General features: G+C 46.0%; 2 pseudogenes; both read right to left on the bottom strand.

The window, feature by feature from the left end:
- Nucleotides 1-1950: 1950 nt before the first annotated feature.
- Nucleotides 1951-3763, bottom strand: LOC136530892 (uncharacterized; annotated as a pseudogene).
- A 6621-nt stretch (nt 3764-10384) lies between these two features.
- On the bottom strand, nt 10385-13622 carry LOC136530891 (uncharacterized; annotated as a pseudogene).
- Between the last annotated feature and the right edge of the window lie 941 nt (nt 13623-14563).

Raw genomic sequence — 14563 nt, 5'->3', positions numbered from 1 at the left:
CTCTGCTCGCGACGACCCTACGTCCTCCCTAGCACGCGCCGCACGGCGGTGCGGAGGGTGCCGGACCGAGGGCCGTGGGGGGCGCCGGTGGGAGACGACGACGACATCGGCAACACAAGACTAAGCCGAAGGAGATCGGCACGGGTGCGCCTGCCGACCACGCCGACAGGGCACCTACTTCTATTGCTGCACTAAGCTTCTCCGAGCCCAATCCGGTGGCGCTGGCGCTGTGCGTGAGTGCGGGGCCTCCCGCATTGGTTATCTCTTTCGACCCGATGCTGGAGGAGCTCGCCGCCTCGCTCGTCGTGAGCCGACCAATGAGAGCATCAACACCTGACTGTCTGTCTGCTATGACAGCCCCTCAGGAGGTTGAAGCACCAGTGGCAGACACCTGTTCCCCGGCGACGGCTGCTCAGTGGACGACAGACTTGTCTCTAATGTCGCTAGTACAGGGGCCGCCACAACTCACACCACCATGAGCGGGCATTGCAGAGGGTTGCACCACCCCCAGCGACACGACGCCCACACCACACGAAGCTGCCTGACGTCTCGCATGGTTCACTGAGGAGGTGCAGCTCGAGCGAATGCCGCCATTAATCGCCAGCCCACCCAGGCAGAAGGTGGCAACCATAAGGCAACCCATGCCAAAACGATGCAGACGGATTGCTGCTCAGCTGCTAGCGCACATTCCGATCTCCAAGCGGGGCGAGGTGCTCCTCATGCGGAGAATGGGCTTTGCACCGCCGGGAGCTCCAATCTCATCCGCGTCCAAGAGAGCTTACGACGACTTTTTCAGCAAGGAACTTGACGTCGAGCGAAGTGGAAGCACTAGACGTGTTGTTCCCGGCGACCAATGCTTCGACTAGTAGAAGACTCTTCTCGGATGACGGAGCAGAGTCGCGTGGCCAGTAGCGGAGACGCCCAGCTCCGTAGGTTACTGCGCTGCCCTTAGTTCGGTTGTTTACTTTTATGTAATATCGAAGTTTGAAACAGTCTGCTAGGAAGGTCCAGTCACAACTATAAGACCTCCTAGGACGCTCATTAGAAGTGTGCCGTGTGTATGGTTAAACTCTTCTTCTTCTTAATTACAATGATACGTAAATCTTTTGCGTATTCGAGAAAAAAAACGACCATTCAATTGCCGGCTTTACAGCAGCCGTTAGAGTTGGTGCTGAAACCTGGAATCTGAAGGGCGCCATGATCCTTGAGAATTTCAGATCCTCAAATGATGCGAGCCGGTATGGCGGTAGTGCTGAGCTTTTTTCTCGATTACGCATGAGTGTGCATATTATTGTATTCGAAGATAGAGAATATATATTACAAGATGCCGCTCCAGGTTGGCAGGTTAACTCTTAGCCGCTGCATTTTGTAAAATAACATTATGGGATACAGAGTGTGCCCTACTTGGAATGCATGATCAAGCCTAAAGGATTTGGTTACGTGGGTGCCTAAGAGACGAGCCCTAATACGAACTCATACGTGATCGATGCTGCACTGTTGCATTGCATCAACGTCAGGCTTGACTGTGACGACTGCGTGGTAGTTGCATTGCCGACCAATTTAGTGCTATTTTTTTATTGCAATTCAGTGCTGATTCCTTAGAGCAAGGGCAATTCATACGGGTGAACCAGTCCACAGGAGCGGGTTCCACAGAAGGTGGTAGTAGTTAAATTTCAAGCCACAATGTATCCGGATGAACCTGTCTATAGCAGTGGTCCCACGATGAAATAAAAAATCTCAGTCCTCAACCTCCCATATCCTTCGCGCGAGTGGCTAGAGAACTCCGTCCTCATCCCTTCCGTTGCCGCCTCCGTCGTCTCTGTCCCCGATCTCACACCTTCCACCAAATCTGACCATGCCCTTCCGTGTCTACCTCCTCAAGTATTGCATCCTACTAGGATCTGCAACTTCCCTGCCCTGATGAAGCCTACTAAGTTAGATCGGGCTACGTTACGCGGCGACCTCGTGGGAGCTCGGCGACCTAGGGCGCGGCCCCCTCATAGACGGCCGACGAACTGGGGCACGACCTCCTCGTGGACGCCCAGCGACCTGGGACGTGGCCACATCGCGGACAGCCGGCGCGGTGACCTCCCGTGGCGCGTGGACGGCCAGCGACCTAGGGCGCGGCCACCTCGCGAACTGGCTGGCACGACTGATCTCCCGTGGCGCGCGGACGGCCGACAACCTGGGCTGCGGCCACCTCACGGACTGGCCAGCGCTGCAACCTGCAGAAGCCTCCGCCTCAGCAGGTATCTCTACCTCCAATCTCTTTTTATATTTTGTAGTTCCCATTCTAGTTCTTTTACAAGCTGAGAACAATGAAATGAAGAAAGTACAATTGCCTTATTTTAGATACGATTACAAAGCATCTGAAGGGAAACACATAATCCTAAATTAATTAGATAAGCCATAATCTAGATGAGGCAATACTGCAAAATTACATGGATGAGACTCTACTCTTGGTCTGCTTCATGCTACTGTATATGAATTTTTGTCATATGTGCTCTATCAAATCTTTCTTGAGACGAATGTGAGTTGATCGATTGCGAATTTTCATGTCTTTGTCTAGTACATCTGTGAATCCATAGATTGGTTCATGTGCAAGCCCTGTTAGATTTGGGGAAGATTGCGCTTGCTTATATGTGTTATCATCTGGTATGTCATGGATGCCTCTCTCATCCTCTATTATCATATTGTGTAAAATAACACATGCATACATAATATTGGCTAGCTCTTCTCGTTCTCAGAGTCTAGCTAGATGACATATGATAGCCCAACGCTTTTGTAACACCCCGAAAGCTCGTTCCTCAACTTTTCTTTCTCCTTCTTGAAAGCTTGCAAACAATTTATGCTTAGCACTTAGTGGTCTGTTGATTGTCTTGACAAACGTGGCCCATTCTGGATAGATACCGTCAGCTAGATAGTAACCCATGCTGTATTGTGACCCATTAATAGTGAATTGAACCTCAGGTGCTTCGCCTTGTAGCTGTTCTATAAATAACGGTGACCGGTCAAGCACATTAATATTATTGTTCGAACCAGGCAGCTCCAAAAAATGCATGCCAAATCCATAGGTCATAAGATGCAACAGCCTCTAGCATTATGGTAGGTACCTTATAATCACCTCGAGTGAATTGCCCTTTCCAAGCAACCGGGCAATTCTGCCACTCCTAATGCATACAATCAAGACTACCCAACATCCTAGGGAAACCACGCTGGTCTGCTACTTGCAGTAAGCGTTGGATGTCTTCACTAGTAGGCTTGCGTAGATATTGCGCACCGAATAGGCTTCTAACACCATGAACAAAATGAATCAAACACTCCATTGTTGTACTCTCAGCAACACCGAATGTTTCATCCATAAGATCTGCTGGTGAACCATATGCCAACATTCTAATGGTAGCAGTACATTTCTGTAATGGTGATAGACCCACTTTGCTGAATGCATCTCGACAGTAGACGAAAATATGGAGACCAAACACCTAGAGCTTCAACTATGAGCAGAAATAAATGCTTCCTCATGCGAAAACTTCTACGAAACTGATTATCTATGTACAAGGGAGTATCTGAAAAATATTTAGCAAATAGTCTGTTGTGATCACCTTCATGATCTCTATTGATGTACCTCCTTAGTGTAACCCCCACGTCGAATAGAGGACCTAGCTGATTCTGCTTCAATCTCAACTTCAATCTCTTGCTCAAGCTCAGCCTCGATATGTGCTTCAAGCTCAGACTGAATAGAATCATCTGAGTCAGTTGACATTATTTCTGGTGAATGAGGGAGTGGTGTCTTGTGAATGAGGCAGTGGTTGTGGACTGGTGTCTAGTGAATGAGGGAGTGGAGTGTTGTGAACGAGGGAGTGGACTGTTGACAAATGAAGTCTTTTCACATTGTGCCAAGCCCATCAAAGCACTCAATTCAAAATTTCATGATCACCGTGGAGATTATGAGGCTTAGAATAAAGGTATATCGCTCCATAAACTCTTGTACTACCTTTGTGCATCTAGGCCCTTACATGCTAGTGTGTGCATGTGTATGCAATATTTTGAGTCACACCATGAGTTTGTTCTTGTGGTGACGATTAGAGAATTCTTTAGATATTTGGTTGATATCTCTTGTGGTGATGGCATGAGTTAGTCTCAAGTTAAAAGCGTCATCTAAGTGAGGAATGAGCTAAATATGCAGACTTCAAGAATTTTGACTTAAAGTGTTGCATACTTTATTTGGTAGAAAACTCAGGAGAGAAATCCTATATGCTAAACTTTTACCTACCTCCTGCCCTCACTTTTCTACCATCATTTCTTCCTTTTGGTGGGGAGATCCTTTTTGGAGATTAATGCCAAAGGGGGAGAAATATTGGGAGAGAGTGTAAGGGGAGAGATTGATATGTGAATTTAAAGGGGATAAAAGAGAGGCATATAAGATTTTTCAATTTTTATTATGTGGTGTGTGCAAGGATAGTTTAAATTGATGCTCTTGATAAGGACCGTTTATGCTAGTGTGTGATGTTCATGCCTTAAATAATGGATTGTTTATTTTCTCTGACTACTATTTGTGAGGCAGTGCCGCGCTCACTCACGGAAGTGCCGTATATGACAGCTTCAGAAACTTCTTGAGTGCATGAACTATCATGAGCATCACGTTTATCATGATGACACCTTGCACCCCACGGATGCTAAGATATAGGAGAGTTTCCCACACTTCATCTTGAATATATGCATTTGGCATTTGAGGCCTAAAATTTGAAATTCCATTCTATGCACATATTTAGGGGGAGCTCCCTATATCATAGGATTCAAAATCTTATTATTTATCAATCTCTTGTAAGCTTTAATTGTGTTGTCATCAATCACCAAAAAGAGGGAGATTGTAAGTGCATGTAGCCCTTTAGTGGGTTTTGGTGAATTGAATGACAACACCATTAAAGGTCTAACACGTTTGCTAAGTGTTGAATAGGAAATTGAAGTTTATTGCATATACTTGTGAATTGTGAAATGAGAAGTGTATATAGGTTCAACAGGAAGGCAAACTTGATGATATTCCACATAGTGTTGAAATGAAGGCCAAAATGTATATCGTTGTATTAGAAGATTATGAAAATAGTCTAGTTCAAGCAAAAGACAACAATGCAAATAGAATCAATGAAATAGCTCTTATGTTGTGGATTATCAAAGCATCATATGAAAGCAAGCATATTTGGCAAATGGTAAATGAGACATGAGTTGATTTTAGAGTGGTCTCTATAATGGCTTGCTTTGCATGAACAAGAAGAGTTGGATAGTGGACTAGCTTTGATCAAGGATTGAAGAATGAATCAAGAGTGCATAAGTGAGAAAATATCAAGCAAAGGTGAAATGACAAAGGAGACAATGTATAATGGGTATAAGATGTTCTCTACATTGGTTTGCTTGTATGGATAAAGATATGAAAAATCACTTTACATTAATATGATCAAGTTAGAAGTGTGAAGATAGAGATTGAAGTGGGTGTTAGGAATGTCAAGTCAAAATAAAGAGAATATAAGGAATCGTGAATTGGCTTGACCACATTGATGTTGATCCATATATGTCTCTATGTGAGTCTAACTGAAGCTTGATTGATCTGAACTTTCATGTCTAGAAGATATTCAAGTAAGGATCATAATATTAAAGAAATAGTTTTTTAATGAATGCTTAGTATGATGTGATTTGAGTATGGCTTGATAAGGTGAAGATAGAAAGGAAAGGGCTTCGAGGGACTAAGTGGAGGTGAAGGGCAAGCGATGGCTTAGTAGACCAAGGTACCATGGCTAAGGTAAAGAAGAGAGTACTTGTATTGAGTCGCAGAACTAATCAAGCTATGAGGAGTCATACTGTGTTTGTCGACGAAATATGATCGGCAGTCCACCGAGGGGGGTACCCGTGGTGGTAGATTGTCGGTAGACGGTGCGTGTAATCAGGAAACCAGATGGTGACACAAGGCACAGAGACAGCGATTTAGACAGGTTCGGGCCATCTGATCGATGTAATACCCTATGTCCTGTGTCTTTGGTGTATTGTATTAAGGTATAGATGGATTGTCCTCCCTGAGGGGGACCCCTGCCTCTCCTTGTATAGTCTGGAGGAGGAGGGTTACAAGTAAAGTGTCTAATTTGATACTATTACAATATCTAGTACAACTTGTAATCTTGATGTGCACGCCTTTGATCTTATGGGCCGGGCCACCTCGGATGGTGTGGCCCATGTACCATCTTGTGGTACCCGGGGGTATATCCCCCACAGCTAGTCCCTGAGCACCATGTATTCTGATGCGACACGCTATTTTAACCTTCTCCGAACAGTGAGACTTGAGTTCTTAACATCTCCGACCACCGTTGTCGCCGGAGAAATAGGTTGTCTGAAGAATGTATGGTGCTCTTAAGAAGAAAGAAAAAGATTTCCGTCCTGGGAAGTGTGCCCACTTGTATTTCTGAAAAGAAATGTAAGTGCATCTTGAAGCGTAGCGTCTTTGATCATCAGAGGCATAGTGGTCAAAAAACAAGCACATTCACCGCAAGGTGAAGTGTGCCCACTTAGTCCCCGAGCCTGGTAGTAGGTGATGTAGACACGTGGTGCCAGAGTCTAAAAAGAATTCCCAGTTAAGTTGAGAATCCAATCATCGTTCAGGCGATACAAGATGCACCGGCAGATGCATCATACCGATGTAGTCCCCGAGCTTGCTGGAAGGCGAGGTATGAGCCTTGTAGCAAGGTCTAAACAAGAAAGAATATCCCAACTGTATGCGAGTCGCCAGTCGCATGTAGTTGAGATGCAAAGTCCCCGAGCTGTGGTCAGAGAGTGGTCGAGACAGTCCTCGAGCACAGGTCGAGGAGCGAGCAACGAAGTCCCCGAGCTATGGTCGGAGAGTGATCGAGGCAGTCCCCGAGCATAGGTCGAGAAGCGAGCGACGAAGTCCTCGAGCTGTGGTCGGAGAGTGATCGAGGTAGTCCCCGAGCACAGGTCGAGAAGCGAGCGACGAAGTCCCCGAGCCGTGGTCAGAGAGTGATCGAGGCAGTCCCTGAGCACAGGTCGAGGAGCGAGCGACGAAGTCCCCTGAGCTGTGATCGGAGAGTGATCGAGGCAGTCCTCGAGCACAGGTCGAGGAGCAAGCGACGAAGTCCCCGAGCATAGCTCAAAATTCTAGCAATATAAATATGTAGAACGGTAGTACATGATGTACAAAATAATAAATTATGAAGAAAAATCAGTGGTGAAGAAATAGTGTATGACGCTCAGTAGTCATTTGCAAATGAGCATGATGTGATAAAGCAGTTGGTGCTTTGTAAACATCAGTGTTAATGCTGAAGTTTGTGTTTATACTTAATATAAACTACTCGATCAGTTAGTATATAGCTGAGTCTCCAGCCCTAGCTAGCCCGTTAACCATAACGCGGGGCACGGAGCCCGTGCACGTGTAGGAAGAACAAAGCGTCACTAAGGAGCCGCTGCCGACCACCCATAACGCAGAGGGACGGACGCTCGTGCATGTGTAGGGAGGAGCCGGAGACAGGGCCGTCTCTAGAGGGCATCGAGCGTCAACATGACTGGTCGAGAATTTGCATTAAGTATAGTTGTATGTTATATTTAAGATTGTATACATGGATAAACGTTATTTGAAGAATAATCATGACGAGGACGTTGTGGAGAAATGTCGTAATGAAAATTGTGTTAAATATAAATATTAGAAGTGTACTTATCTTTGGATAGAAATCTAGGTCGGCGGTGATGAAGTTGTCCGGTCCTGGAGCTTTTCGGCCTGTTGTGACGGTGGTCGCAGGTTGTCATAGCGCCGTTCTTCGTGGCGATCATCATTGCGACGTGGTCTGGTGGTCGAGGTGGTCGGAGCTCGGCGGAGCCGCTCGGGACGTGGTCGACGTGGTCTGGTGGTCGAGACGTGGTCTGGTGGTCGAGGTGGTCGGAGCTCGGCGGAGCCGCTCAGGACGTGGTCGACGTGGTCCATGGTCGACTGTGGCTGAGTAGCCGAAACTGCTTCCCGGTAGGTTCTTGATCAACCCGAGCAGTTGCCGAGCAGTCTTCCAAGTTGTCGCCGTGCATCTTTCATGTATGCACGCATGCAAGCCTCAATAATTAATTAGCTTGTATATGGCTGTACGGACGTTGCATGCTTTGTAGACGGACATGAGACCGCACAGCTATATCCTCTATAGATTGATTCGTAGCCCTCCTCTGTTGATTGCGTCAGAGCCATGATGACGTCGAGGTCTTGATCTTCGAGAGTTGTTGCCGCTGCTATAGATGGATTTGTACTCCTTCCCGTATGTCGGCACAGTGTCGGATCTTGACGTAATGCATGCATCTTCCTGTACCTGAGCGATGCATGCATGCAGATACATGTACATGCAAGAAGCCAAGTTCTGATCGGCTTGCATGTTGCTGCATGTTGTTCGATCTATTTACGTCTTCATGTTTTCGTTCTTGATGATGGATTTTCGGCTAACGGTGGGACGTCGAGTGCTGGAAACGACAGTGAAGGTAGCGGGAACGTCGATCCTCAATAGTCTTCTTTTGTCGCCATTGTAGATAGATTTGACGTGGCTGCCGCTTTATGATGTTGAACGCCACCGCCAATTCGTCGTAGATGTTGTTGAAGGAGGCCGTTGCAGCAAGATGGGTTGCCGCAACGACATTGGTCTTGAGGTACGCCATCTGGTTCACCATGGATCAGCGCGCACACCCCCTACCTGGCGCGCCACTGTCAATGAAATATGGTCGGCAGTCCACCGAGGGGGTGCCCGTGGTGGTAGATTGTCGGTAGACGGTGCGTGTAATCAGGAACCAGATGGTGACATAAGGCGCAGAGACAGCGATTTAGATAGGTTCGGGCCGTCTGATCGACATAATACCCTACATCCTGTGTCTTTGGTGTATTGTATTGAGGTATAGATGGATTGTCCTCCCTGAGGGGGACCCCTGCCTCTCCTTATATAGTCTGGAGGAGGAGGGATTACAAGTAAAGTGTCTAATTTGGTACTATTACAATATCTAGTACAACTTGTAATCTTGATGTGCACGCCTTTGATCTTACGGGCCGGGCCACCTCGGATAGTGTGGCCCATGTACCATCTTGTGGTACCCGGGGGTATATCTCCCACAGTGTTGAGGATCAAATCATTAGTGAAAGTGACTTGAAGCCATTGAGGTGAATTCATATCTATAGAAATGGTTCAAGTCGCAAGCTCAAGGTATGTTTGCTCGAAGAGATGAGACAAAGATAATTGCAACCTCTTATGAAGTGATATTGAGAAGAAATGACATATAAAGACATTGAAGACTCAAGTGATTGAAATGGTTATATTCTCTTGATCTTGAGTATAGGTATGACATACTATTAAGGGAGATGCAATACGAATCATAGACAAATCTCAAGTGCTCAAACTAACCGAATCCAAGTGCTAACATGAGAGAAAACACTTAGCACTGCACCTGCACTAGTTGATCTTGGGGCTTGTTCTCTACAGGGGTGGATAGCCATCGAAACAAGCTTTCTGAAAAGTCCAAGATCACTGAAAACGGAGTTCGGAGTAAAAAGTTATGGCGTTTTCTTTAAGGTGACTTGTGCTGCTTCTGGGAGCTGCGACAGTGCCGCGAATTTTCGCAGTAGTGCCGCACCTGTACAGGTCACAACATCTAGTTTTTAAACTGCAACGATTAGCTTTGGGATTGGGTCTATATATACCTATCCCATGGCCCCTGGACGAGCTGCTGATGCTCCAACCATTCCAAACCCTTCCCAAGTCATTTGTGAGCTCTCTCTAACCCCTCCGTTGAGCATTTGTTACTCTTGGAGGTGAAGCCTTCTAAACGGCTAGGCGTCGCCCGGCGAGCTCCCATGCTTGTGGTGAGCCGCGGGACAGTTTGTTAATCACCCCATTGATCTAGTGGAAACCCCTCATCTCAAGAGTTCACTCTCTTGACTTGAGAACGAGGATAAGGGTTGCAAAGACCAAGCCTTAGTGGTTGCCTCAACAACGTGGACATAGACAAGCCTTAGTGACGAGCTGAACCACGTGATAAATCGAGTGTCTTTTTTCTTGTGTTGATTTGCATTATTTGTGTTCCACTCGATCTACTTGGTTGTGTGTGTTTGTGACTGCAAGTACTTAGTGGACTTTTCACTGGACATCTCCATGCACATCTCTAATTTTAGGTTGTAAGCGTAGCTGCTGTTGAAGTTGTCTGCACAGGCGCGGCAGTGCCTCATTCTCAGTGAGGCAGTGCTGCAGGGCGGCAGTGCCGCGCGACGGAGCAGCAGTGCCGCACACTCTACTAATCCGCTGTAAGTTTTATTTGTTGTAAATTTTTAGAAGCGCCTATTCACCCTCCTCTAAGCGACATCAAGGTCCTTTCACACACCATGGCTTCTCTTGTCTTCCTTAGGTTTGAAAACCCATTCATCTTTCATAACCTTTTTTCCATATTCAGTCGCCTCCCATGACTTGACGCAAACTTTTAGATTTCCCCTATTTTCAACAGAAACAACTTGCCGGGAAATCTCGATCTCACCATCACCACTGACATGAAACTTCTCACCAACAGAGTCATGTAAGATGATTTTCTTATGATCAGTACTTCTGAAATTTCTGTCACGACGGCCAGTTGTAAAGGCAGCAAATTGGCCTCGAAAACTGTCTAGCCATGAACCATTAATGATTCGCACAAATATTGTGGACTCCGCAGATCTAACTATATGTGTAAATTCCAATGTGCTAAGCTTGCTAGTTTTGTAACAACAGAATAGGTTAGAATAGCCTGTATCACCGGTTAGTAATGATGGCACAGCTAGAAAGCTCAAATTTTTATCCTCAGATTCAGTAGTTCCCTTCACTGTCAGCTTAACCTCAATGGAGACATGATCTTCCCACATAACAGCACGGCTTGGACCAGACAGTACTAAATATCGATCCTGCATGCAACACCACAAATAAATAAGAGCCTAACTCGAGTGAAAGAAGATACACATTGAGCATGACAATTAGGAAGGGCAGAACTTGGGTGGAAAATTACGATATCTGAGTCACAGAAAGTAGGGATTGAGAATATCGGTCGTGTAGTGTAAATGGGGGATGGGATTGCTCGTATTATCGGTCTTGGTGAAATAATGTCAGGTGAATTAGTCGAATTTGCAGAAGGGACGAGAGGTATTGCTCTGATTTTGGAATCCAAAAATGTTGGGATTGTATTAATGGGCGATGGTTTGATGATACAAGAGGGAAGTTTTGTAAAAGCAACAGGAAGAATTGCTCAGATACCTAGCATTTCATCTTTCTTGAACCAAGCTGGAAGGCTGGAACTAACTAATGCAGTTTTCTCCTCACTCCCATCTTTCTTTATGTGTTCTCTAGAATTGTCAAAAAACTGTCATAAAACAGATTGACAAATTTAGAAAGCACTGTTTATGGAGAGGACCAGATATTAATGCCAAGACTCCACCAAAGGCTACAAGGTGGATTGGGGGTAATTGATATCAAGAAGCAGAATGAGGCCCTCCTAATGAAGAACTTGGATAAATTCTTTAATAGGTCTGACATTCCTTGGGTTAATCTAGTCTGGGATAGATACTACAGAAATGGGAAATTGCCAAATCACACAAAGAAAGGCTCTTTTTGGTGGAGAGAAAATCTGAAAAACCTTCCTAAATTCAAAGAATTTGCCATGGTAGAAGTGAAAGATGGTTCCACAGTTATGCTATGGCAGGATAAATGGCATAATCAGACATGGAAAGTCAGGCTACCAGAGTTATACTCATATGCAAAAAATAAATCCATCTCTGCAAAATCTGCTCTAGAACAAGAGGATGTGAATCAGCTGTTTCATCTGCCAATCTCAGAAATTGCCTTTGGCCAATTACAAAGAGTGCAACAGGACTTGAAAGTAACTCAACTGAATGAAAACAAGGACATTTGGAAGTTCAACTGGGGTTCCAGGTTCCAATCGCCAAAGGCCTATAAAGAATTGATAGGTCACTCACAGATACACGACACTTACAAATGGTTATGGGATTGCTTTTGCCAGCCAAAGCACAAGGTTTAAATTTTGGTTATTGATCAAGGACAGACTAAGCACAAGAAACATTTTGAAAAGAAAGAACATGGTTCTAGACTCATATAACTGTGTATTGTGCAATGAGAATGTTGAAGAAACTGTAGAACATCTTTTTCTGCATTGCAATTTTGCCACTCAGTGCTGGAACTTTCTGAATCTGGACATACCTAGCAACTCAGACTTCCCTGATATTGTGGTTCACTTCAACAGTAGATTGCAATCTCAATTCTTCATGATGGTGGTAATTTTGATGTGCTGGACAATATGGTCGGCAAGAAATGATCTAATCTTTAAAGGGATCCCTGCAAATCTGGGAACTTCTAAAAGCTTCTTATGTAAAGAGTTCTTGCTTCTGATGCACAGAGTCAAGCCGTCCCTTTCTGTAGCGTTTGATCAATGGTTACAGGCTCTGGTGTAGGCGCTAAGCTTCTTTTGATTTTCTCTCTCTCTTTTTTTGTTTCTTAAAATGTCCTCCCTCTCTCTTTCTTTTCTGTGCACCTGTTATACTTTGTAACTGTTTTTTTAATGCAATCTCTTTGGGGGCTTTTTGCTCCTCCAGTTCCCTAAAAAAAGTATAGCAGGAGGCAAACAAAACGATGAAAGATAAGTGAAAAATTAATATTAGTAACCTCTGCGGTGAGGGTTTGGCATCTGTCCCTTGTGCGGCTGAAGATAATAGTGCGGTTGTTGTCAATGCAGTCACGCGCAGCAATGACACCGAACACACCAACTGGCCACTGTAGGCTCCTCTTTATTCCTGCAACCTTGACTGAAAAGACCTGTAGGGTGTGGGTGTCCATGGGGTAGACACTGTAGTCCTGGTGCAGGCTCATCTGTGAAACGCATGGGGCCGAGCCTTGCAGCACATAGTTGTAGGACATATCAAATTAGTTAAGATCAATTCAGATAGAAACACTAATAACAACAGCAGTGACGCTGATCATTAGCATGTGTAGGCATCAATGTTATCTTGCAATTACTGATGGGGCTCCTAAAGATCCTACCATTTATCTTGCTATTTACTTTACTGGATGAGAAAATACTTCATAGGTAGTAGACAGTAGTATTAGGTAGTACTAATTCTAGGAGGTATGAACAATTAATGATGAAGATACAAAAGATATGCATAACTTAAAACTATTCATGTAACAATCCTAGTTACAGCACAAAAGGGGATGTTTGATGGGAAACTCACTGGTGTCATCGAATGAACCGAAGTTAGCAGAATATACAGCGATCCACCGCCTGCGATACTCCCTAACCAACCATGCTTCATAGTCTGATGTCTCTAATCTTTTAATCTCTGTACACTAGATCCTCCTCTTCTGGCTCCGCCTGCTTCCTCTGACTCTCATCCTGATGTCATGTACTAGGCGGTGGGCCGTGATACTGCATAAGAGTGGGCTTGGGAGCAGGCCTCGGCCCATCTACTGGAAGACCAGTGTACATGAGGCAGGAAGGAAAGCTTCAGGAAGGCATCGAGCAAGAACTAAACCCGTCGTCTTCTTCCTTCCGTCAGAGCCCTTCCTACTGCTGTTCATTGCTTCCTGCCTCGGATTCCTGCTTTTCCCGGTCTAGATTCCATCTAATTCTTCCCAATTTGTATCAGATACCCTTGTAATTGCTACTCAGTAGTGAAGGATCGTAACAATTGGTATAAGGAGTCTTCAATTTGGGAACCATAAATTTTCCCCCCAAATCGAGTTCGCCATGGCCACTGTATATGGATGGCAACAGGTACAAATTACTCGCGTGCCCGCGGGTAAAAACCCGTTAGGGTGAGGATACGGATACCATTTTGTACCCACGGGTACGGGTGCGGGTTAGATTTTGTGCCCGCGAGTAAAAAATTTGCGCGTATGAAAATACCTTATCCGTGCCCGCAAACCTACGAACCTGCCTGACATGTGGGCCTGCTGCACAAGTATATAAAGGACTTTCTAGGGTTCCCCTTATCCTCCCTCGCACAGCTGCAATCCCGGCCTCCCGCACGCTAGGCTGCAGCGATGCAGCCTCCCTTGGCTTCCGCTCGACCGCTCCTGGCCTCCCATACCTCGCGCCCAGGCGGCCGCCGCCAGTTTCCCTCCAGCCGCCGCCCGCCCTCGACCATCCCTTCCCGTCGGCTGCCACCTCCCTGCCGCCACTTTTTCCGCCCGCCCTCGCTCCTCCCGCCACCACCTCCCCGCCGCCACCGCTCTGCCCAGCGCCCGCCCAGTCGCCCACCTCCCCGCTGCCACCCAGTCCGCCGCTCGCCGCCCGCTCCGGCGCCCGCTGCCAGCAAGGCCGCTCCGCCTAGTGCCTATATTCCAGTCGTCGCCCCAGGTCAGTCACTGTCCTCTCACTTTTTCTTCATTCTCTATTCAGTAGAATGATAGATCCATGAACTACACTTCTGCCTTGCCATTGATTAATGCTAGATCTGGTGATATATCATGTCTAGTTTGTGATTTTGTGTTTGTCTAGAATGAATGAATGATTTTGT

The sequence above is a fragment of the Miscanthus floridulus genome, unplaced genomic scaffold (genome assembly GCF_019320115.1).
Source record: "Miscanthus floridulus cultivar M001 unplaced genomic scaffold, ASM1932011v1 fs_227_4_5, whole genome shotgun sequence".
Taxonomy (NCBI): Eukaryota; Viridiplantae; Streptophyta; class Magnoliopsida; order Poales; family Poaceae; genus Miscanthus; species Miscanthus floridulus.
This window is presented reverse-complemented; position numbering and strand designations above follow the sequence as displayed.